Below are 9,417 nucleotides of genomic sequence, written 5' to 3' on the forward strand. Positions count from 1 at the left end.
CAGTGGGAAGTGTAGGGTAGTGTACCCCAGAACACGAGTACAAGTTAGCATCATTGCTCCGATTCAAGCAGAGAGGCGAGTGGAGCCCAGGTGCAGCTCTCTGCCGCCTGAGGCTTTTAACCACTGAGGTGTGGCAAACGGGCACTGTGTTCTTCCTTTTGCCTTATTGCACATACTAAATGCTGAAGCATTCTCCTCTTCATCACCCCATAGCCCAAGAAGTCAAGTGGCCCTCCAAAGGATGTAGACAGAAAGGGGGCCTCTCCCAAGTGACAAATGTGTCACTGCCTGTCATTAAACATTTTTGTCAACATATATATTTTTCAGTTGACCACTGCGTAAGTTGTCTCACATAGAGGTCTATACTGAAACTTGCTATCATACCGGATACTTAGGATTATTTTTGTGGTCATTGTATGGCAGGTGCCCTTGAAAAGTTTAATTTACCTTTTTTGCCCTCCTACAAAATGCATCAATATTTATTCCCTATAGCTGCAGTAGGAAACACTTTGGATAATCAGTCTCTTCCATACTATCAAAAATAGGCAAAAACTGTCCTTACTGTGCGTGTGCATGAGTACATGATATATCTAAATGAGAATGAAAGCCCTCCAGCAATCAAGTATGCACACAAGTTAAGAGAAGTGACACCAATACACACACCTCAGCACATATACATGCATACGCACAAAAAATCATCTCCTGGATTTAAAAGGCTTCAAGATTAAAGGCCCAAGGGGCTTAAAATTTAAAGAAATATTTCTTCCACCTCATTGCATATTCATGAGTTAGTATTTTGGCAAGCAGGCTGAGCAAAATAGCTTACAGAATTATGGAAGGAAGATTATTGTTGATTCCTGTGTGCCACAACAGTGCTTTCACAGAAAGAAAAGAAAATGTAAATACTCATCCAAATGACTGCATTGACACCAGGTAATTCTGAGGCCCCTATCCAACCCAGATCTTGCTACATATTTTTGAGCCATGTAAGCTGCAAAACACGGAAGAAGAGTGCTCAAGAGGCCAGCCCCTTCCAGAGACAGGTTAAAAGGCAAGAAAGAAAACCTGCCCTGCACAACATAATGTTGCAAAGGCAGCTTTCCCACAGCTTTTCTCTGTTGCTTTTTGTTTGGCCCAGACCTAAAGCTCCCATCAGACATCAGGGGTTTGTATAAGGTTCTCATGTATTCCACCAAATTTACTTTCAATTACTGTGCAAGAAGAAGAGTTGCCAGAGGCCAATTTTAATCTCCAGGTTTTTCATTTTTTTATGACCAACCACCTCTGCTGTGCTGGTTACTCATCTGGATTTTTCTGTCTTCCAATTGTTTTGTTTGTTCTCATCATCTATTTTGCCAAGGCTCTATCATGTCTGCAAATTTTTCAGGGCAGAAAAATGTTTTTCCCTGTATCACTTTGACAGGCATGACAGGCATGAATAGACATGATACTAGTGCTTTATATCCCTGATTAGCAAAAAGGTTCAAGAAATTTCAGTGATAAAAATAAGCAATATTAATGATACAACAATAGATTCTAAGAATAATAGGTAAATAATATAATTAAAATAGCAAGAAAGCAAGGAAGAAACTCATTGAAGAAGTACAAAAGTAAGCAATTTGCCACTTGTGTACGAGACATATCAAGATTCAGGTATCTCATTCAAACAGTAATGTGCCTTGATTTCTGACATGAGATCAGACTTTTTGCAATAAAAAATAAAGACTATGTTTTTTTCTATGGGCAAATGAGTAACGGAAGTGGACATTCACTGATGCTCCAGATGCTGCAGGGATAGGTGATATAGAAATATGCAGCCATGAGAAAGGTGATATGAACTACATTCAGAAAGCCTACTTCCAGGTTAAAATAATATTTCACAAAATATTTTTGCCTAAAGTTTGCTTTTTTCACCAGGAAGCTTAAAAATGTGTATATTCTACAGAAATATTTCTGGTTTCTTGCAGAGACAGGGTTTCTTGAACTCTCCTGTGATGTTGTTTCTCATACAACATTATTACTCAGATGTAACAGCCTAGTTTGAGTTTCATGCTGTCCTTTCTCTCTCTCTTTTTTCTACTACCCTACCCTCATGCCTTTATAGGTCATAGCCCTTTCCTTTGGAAAAGGAGTGCTTGACACCATCTCTCCCTGGGTCAGTTAACCGTGACCTTCCAGTTCTCTGGGGAGAGAACGTGAGCCAGTGGGGCCGTGTTCAAGAACACCCACACTGTGGCTCTTGGCTGTCATGAAAATCTAAGGCACAAGTTAAGTTGCTGCTTGATCTTTGCAGAGACTTTGGACACTGTGGCATGACAGAGTAACAGGGCATTGCTGTGTCCCCTGTGCAAATCAGTGAAAACAGGGCAGGCTCAGCAGTCTTCAACACGTGTGAGGTGGAAGTATAAGTTGTGACCTCATTTTTTATGTTCATTTTTAGTCCCAAGGCTCACTTTCTTGCACTCTGGCATTATCAGTGGAGCCAGAAGTACCTTAGGAAAACCCTGAGGAGAAGGAGGAGAAGACGTGCGGTTAGTGCACAGCCTTGCTCTAAAATGGAGCCTGGCTTGAGCAACCTTTGCCTTTGAAATAGTAGAAGTTCTCTCTTGCTCCCATTTATACAGCTGGTTAAAAACACAACAGCGATGTGTTTCCCAGCATGACCTCTGTATTTGAAGTATCAGCACAAATTGAATTTCTACTGACAACCTTCAATTACTTGAGCAGAAAGCAAAGCATAGCCCAAACCTTCAGGACAGCACTGTTAAAGGTATTCAGGTCTTAGACAACACCATTTCCCACAGGCCACAGGATTAGTATGTGAACAAGTGAAAATGTGGCTGTGGGGTATATGTGATGATAATTCATAGCACTTCCATCCCAGAGGGGATTTATGGATCCGCAGTATACAATATCCTTTTTTTTAATTTTACTGCCCCTGCTTTGAATTAAAAATGTATTGTAAATATAAAACTTATGCTATTGAAAATATTCCTAATAGTATATTAGAGTCTAAAGACTGAATTTTTGTGCTTTTTTTAATGGATTTTTTTGGTGAGATTATCCCACTGTCTTGAGCTTTTGCAAGGATGACTGTAGTATGCATCAGAAATGCTTCTCATCTGTGTCTGACTGACACTGAACAGGGTCTGTGATGGTTTTCTATGAAACTGTAATACCGAGTCCATAATTAACACTTCTTACACTTGCAGTTAGATGCTGCAACTTGACCCCTCTGCCACTGATTTTATTCACAGTCTTTTGTTTTGTCTTTCTGAAAATATTCCTGTTCATTCTTAAAGCAAGGAATATTCAAGAATTGTGAGGAGAGCTCATTGGCATATGGACTGCTGTTTGGAGTACTGGGATTTTGAAAAACTGTTGCCATTTTCTGATACGCTTCCATTTTTTCTTGTTGAAGCTTAATTCAGAAACACCTTTGTGGAAAAACTTCAAATACTACTCAATTTTCAATAAGAACTACTGCATAGAGAGAAATCAAGGTTGGTTGTAGATTTTTGAATGTATTAGATATTAATTTAATTTTGGGGAGCCAATTGTAGGTCTGTGAACATTAAAAACATTAGGAGGAGGCTAGTAGAAATCACCAGTAACATGAAGAAATGTGCTGAGTTTCCAGAAGGTGAGTGAAATAAGACAGAGATTTCCTCTATAATCTACATTTTTTTACTTATATCTAGTTGACTAATGCAAAAGCTTGTAATTTGCAAGTTTGTAACATGTGCCCTGACACAAGAAACTTACAAAGAACTTTTATATTAGTTTGATAACGTACTTTATATGAGGAGAGAAAAGTTTTCATTCTTTGGAAATGCTTCAACGACTGATCCATTTGCACTCCTCTAGCACTTTAAGAATTCCTTCCTGAAAATGCCTTTGTCAGAACTCTGTTTTTTGTGGATTGGTGTGTTGTTTTTTTTTTAATTCACAGCCACTAGGCTAGTATTTTCAAAGGCATACAGACCGATTCTCTCCCACTGTATCTCAAACGTGTCTGGTTTGTGAAACAATTGCCAGATGCAAAATAGAGTTCAAGGGAACTTTTTCTGTTCTTGAGTGTAACCAGTGAAACAGTAGTTTTAGGGATGGTGTCCAGGAAACATCTTATCTCCTGGGTATTCTGCAAGTTCTGCTTGCATTTCACTCTGAACTAGTAGATACATACATAAATAAATAAGATAAATTTCTGATAACCAAACTGGCAATTGTGCTTCTCACCTATTTCAGAATTTCCTTTTACTCAAATGTCATAAACTTTTTGAAGATGATTAATTCTGCAATGCAAGTAAGCTTGGATTCAAAAGAAATTCCATAATTTGCACTTTGGTTGGTTTTGTAAAAAGCCTAGTTTGAGGAAATTAGCTAAGCCAAGATTGTCTTCACACACAAAGTTACACCAATTTAATTTGAATCGCTTTATAAATCGATTTTGTTAAACCAATGTGAACACTTGTTTGGACACTCCTAAATTGATTTTGCCCTGGCTTATATTGATTTAGCCTAAGTCAGGAAGGAATTCACTTAAGATAAATTAATGCAAGTCTGAAATAAAATTAAAAGTGCCCACATAGGGTTTGCATGGGCTTGCTAAATTGATTTAAAAATACACTTTTAATTAAACTGATGTAACTTTGTGTAGGCCAAGCTTAACACCACAGAGAGAAATCTTTGGCTTCCAGAAATTACAAACTCTGTCATGGCCGGAAAGGGCCCTAAATCTGATAACTGGTTCAAGGGATTACAAGGTTTGTCCATTGATACTTGAAATAGCTTACAGTAATTTTGCAAACACAGCTCCTCTCCCCATCCAGAATAAATTTACCACTTCTTACTCCCACAATTTTCTTTTTTTTCCAGTAATCAATATTGTTTCCCTTAAGATCAAAGACAAGTGTGAAACAAAATCTGATTTCTGAACTTAAAGATTTTTCAAAATCTGAACACAGATTTTAGCTTTACAGATCTCCACTGCCTTTAAGCAAACCCATCTCCAGGAGAACTTCCGTCACACCACACAGGCATTGATTTTGCAACAGGTAAGTGCCACTTGCCTATTGGGGACTAATTTCTAGTAGAGGCCTAATAGGACCCTTGCTGCTTTCATAACTAATGCTGTATTACTATTGTAGAGCAGTAAGTTTTCATTGTACTGCCAATTGTTGAATTTTCGTGTGCACTTCAATACACAATTACCAATTTTTCCTCAAATCTATTTTTCCAGCAAAGAGGTTCTAGACACCAGTGCCCTTGCAGAGTAACCCTGAATAATTATTTGGAAACCAGGCTGTAACCTTTGTGATGTTGTCTGGAACTGGCAATCAAAATCAGAGATTATGCAGAAACCTCTATCTCAAAATGTGCCTTGTTTGCTGAGCTTCTGCCAGATGCGAAGTACAGTTTGAGCGAATCTACATTACAGATTGTCATGTAGAATTCACCCCACACCCCACTCCCTCATCTCCTCAGAACAGAAAATAGAAAAATGACATGTTTTCAGAGACAAGGCTATTCACGGGACAGTAATCATAGCTGGTGCTGGATAGGGCACCCATGCTTGAGAGATGAGGTACTTCACATACAGACATTGCCCTTTGCAGTTGGCTTGGTTCTGTGGTATTCCCACTTCCTCCCTTTGATGGCTCTGCAGGGAATATGATGTCCTAGATTCCTGATGTTCAGTTCACTTATAAACCAGGAAATCTTTGCTAGTTGTAGATCTGGCAAGGTGACTTTCGCATTGCTGAATCAACCAGCCATATTTTCTGTGGAAGAGTTGCCATCTATCTGCTATCACCTAAATAAAAAGCTGAGTCTGGCCAGTACCTATTTTTTCTGTGTCTTCCACCAATAGGAAAATAAACAATGGATTATCTTCATCTGTTTAGTCATTATAGTGTCCTATCTTAACCTTTGCTTTTCTACACACACAGAAAAAAAAAGTAGCTTCTTAAACCTGTCCAGTTTTTGTTGTTCTTGTTATTCTACTTGGTACTAACTCCAGCTAACCTACAACTTTGTTAAAGTATGGTAGCCAGCTGGCAACAGTACTTTGAAAAAAGTGGTATAGTGGCTTCCTGTCTCTTATGTAAACCATTCCTGGTAACACCTTTTAGAATGAGATTTATCCTTCTGTTGCTGTTGCTGCAAGTAGTTGACATGTTTTGTTTGTAATATACTTCTATATTGATGCTTTATGAATCATCCCTCATTTTGTATTTGTGTATTTGCTTTCTCTTTCCTAAGAGGAAAAGTTTGTACTTATCCATGTTTAATTTCATCTTGGTTTTGGGAATGTCAGAGAGATCCATAGAAAGGTCAAGACTGGATGGGCCATTGAGGTCAAACTGCTTTATTGTCAAATTTAGTTTGAGGCACATTTGTGCAATGGAATGGAATATTTGCAAAATATTTATCCATGCCACACCTGTGGTTTTTCAAACATTGTATTTCTAACACCAGAGTATATTTCAACAGTGAAAAAACCTTTACTCCATTTTTAAAACCTGGTACGATAACTGAATAAAAAGAAAAGATTATAGTGTATGAAAAGTACTTAAGAAAGAAAGGTACACTTACTGGATGAGTCATGGGCTCAGTTTCCACTGCCTGAAGGGTGCCTACATGGCTCCAATGACCTCTTGAACTTCATTAGTTAACTGTACTGGAATTTTTCCCCTCTTGTTTATTATTTTTTTGTTTACAGGCATTCATGCCTTCAGTGACTACTATATTATGCTTAAGTAAGTCTCATGGTAAGTCCAAGGATTTTAATTTCCTCATTCTTGACTTCAGGGTCTTTTTGAATAGGTTCATCACTTTTTGAAATGCCATTTTTCCAAAGTTTATTTTCACATACAAGGTTGTAATGTGATTCTTCCCTAACTGTGTTGCACTTTCTTATATTCTTGTTTCTAATACCTGGGGACTACAGAGTTGATGCTTACAGACTCACTGCCTTTGTCTTACATAGGGCTAAGACAAGAATAGTGCTGCCTCTTTTATATTACAGAAGTAGTTTAGAAGTGGTGATTTAAATCTACATGATTTAAAAATATTTAAACCTAGTCCCAGGATTATATTTCATCTGGCTGTTGGACTCAGCTATTCATCTCCTGCTAAACTACATTAATCTCTTTCTGCATTATGTGTTCAACATCTTTATTTCTAGTGAGCAGGTAGAAATACTCTGATACATATAAAAGGGAGGAACTTTAGCTCTGCATTAGTCCAACACCATCTGAGTCACTGTGAGAGCTACCATGGCTCAAAAGCATTTGTGTATCTCTGATTTGTGTCTATCCAGGTTCTCCTTGCTACACCAACATAATTAAAATAATGTCTATTTTTTACAGAAACCCATAGATTCCACAGTTATACTTGTCTTTGTTATGATTATTAATAATTCTTAAATTTTGAGTGGTAGTATCTACCAGTTGAGACTGATGGTCTCCTGTGCACATATAAGACATATACAAATTTAGGTAACTTCAACCCCCTCCCCCACCACAAGTTGAGGTAATCAGCAACAAATAAAATTTAAAAAAGAAAGAAATCATAGATGAGCCTTCAATATAGCCATAATGGCTACAATAACATTAAGGTTTGGCTTAAAGAGGGATGTGAGTTAGTAGACAGTCTATTCAGAGAACGTCCTATACACAGAGGCATGAAAGGCAGCACAGAAACAGTTTCAGTAGCCAAACGGAATCCTAGAGGCAGAAAAATAGTGGGAATGCGTGGCATTAGGACTCAACCGAAATGCACAGGTGAGAAGGGAAGGACAGAATTTCAGGGAAGTGGTTACATGTGTGGTGCATGGCAAAGGACTGTCTCTCCATCCAGCTCTGTGCACATATCTTCGTAATTGCAGTAAACAAAATGCAGTGAGGATGAGGAGGAGAGGGGGTACTGGTCACAGGGGTGGGGATGCAAAAGAGGTCATAATGAGTGTAAAGCTATAGATAACGATGTAAACATAAGTATATAACAGCAAAACGTCCTTACAGAACACACAAACATACCTGGTACCCAGTGGTGGATCTCACCTTTCCTTGAATAATGCAGCACACTCTTGCAAGAATACAATTGATCCCTTTTTAAGTTTTCATACAAGACATTGCAGTTCAAGACTGTGGACCAGATTCTTACTATATTCAAATCACTCTGAATTTGGAGAAACTGAAGTCAGATGCTACCCAAAAGTAGTGGAAGGAAGGACAAACTTGTGCTTTGTATTATAAACCTTTAGAGTCTGTAAATGTTAAATTTGAGATGATCTATTATAATTTATTCTTTTCTTATAGTTACCTTTGGTCACCACTTGCTCTGTGTAAAGTGTAACAAAAAGGTGGGAATCAAGGTAAAATGCATTATTATTTAAGACTTTTCTTATTGTGCTGTTAAAAAAATAATTCTATGCAGAACAAGTTTAAGAGCAGCAGATACCTAAGAAGCTGTCAAATAGCACTGTTAACTATAATAATTTATCCTATAATTTAATGTAGCCCTGACCCCTGTCATAAGTTAATACACCATGAAGAATAGTGTGCAAAAAACATGCTTATTAATGAATTGAAGAAATAATGTGACATTGTTTTTTGCCATTTCCCATGAAATATCTTAATATTGGAGTTAGCAGAGCCTAGACAATTTTTGCTATGTAATTATGTCTGTCCATATCTTGCTAACTTGTGCTGTGATTAAAAGGTTTGTAATTTTAATTGTGCTATCTGAAGACAGTTGTTTGATTCAAGACAAAAATAACAGCATGTATGAACTCTACATCATACACTCTTTTATTTGTCTGTATTTGCCAATGGAGTGTCTTAATTTGAAATTCTTTATACATAAATGCTAGCTGCAGATGTGTGTATATACTGCTAGCTCTACGTAAAATACACAATTCCTCCGAGATCTCAGTGGTCCAATTATTCTTTTACTAATGATCATCTCTTCTGGTTGCAGAGAGGCACAAGGCCCTAAATACGTTGGAGCTGTTCTTCTGGAGTTTCTCTGCACAGAGGCAGGGTATGTATGTGAGGCTGAACATTCAAGAGGAAAAACTGACTGTTGGTGCTGTGATTGTGTTCCAGATATTACCATACCCTATCTATGGTCTTCTGTACTGTTCTTGCAGTTCATATACTGTCATTACTGCTTTGGCTTAGAAGATGTGCTAGGCTGTAGTTACTGGGGGAAACTAGATTGTTTTCCCTGAAAAGCTTGCATTTAAGGAGCTTTTTTTTTTTTCCCAAAAATATGGCAGCAATTTCCATTACCTACTAAGAGGAGAGTGTTCCTGCATCCTAGAGAAGCTTTCTGAAAATACTTGTCTGTATTCTCATACTGTGGGACTAAGTCTGAAGACATCTGAAAGCCACAGATTAAGCTCTGGAA

General features: G+C 37.8%; 1 long non-coding RNA gene across 1 annotated transcript in view; it reads left to right on the forward strand.

Annotated features, from left to right (window-relative positions):
- LOC140649118 (uncharacterized) overlaps positions 1 to 9,025 on the forward strand; it is a 63,169-nt gene extending 54,144 nt beyond the window's left edge. Inside the window, exons 2-3 of the long non-coding RNA XR_012041475.1 lie at positions 8,325 to 8,380; positions 8,986 to 9,025. This is a non-coding gene — a long non-coding RNA (uncharacterized lncRNA). The remainder of the gene's footprint in view (positions 1 to 8,324; positions 8,381 to 8,985) is intronic.
- The last annotated feature ends 392 nt before the right edge of the window (positions 9,026 to 9,417 follow it).

This window comes from Ciconia boyciana, chromosome 1 (genome assembly GCF_034638445.1).
Source record: "Ciconia boyciana chromosome 1, ASM3463844v1, whole genome shotgun sequence".
NCBI lineage: Eukaryota > Metazoa > Chordata > Aves > Ciconiiformes > Ciconiidae > Ciconia > Ciconia boyciana.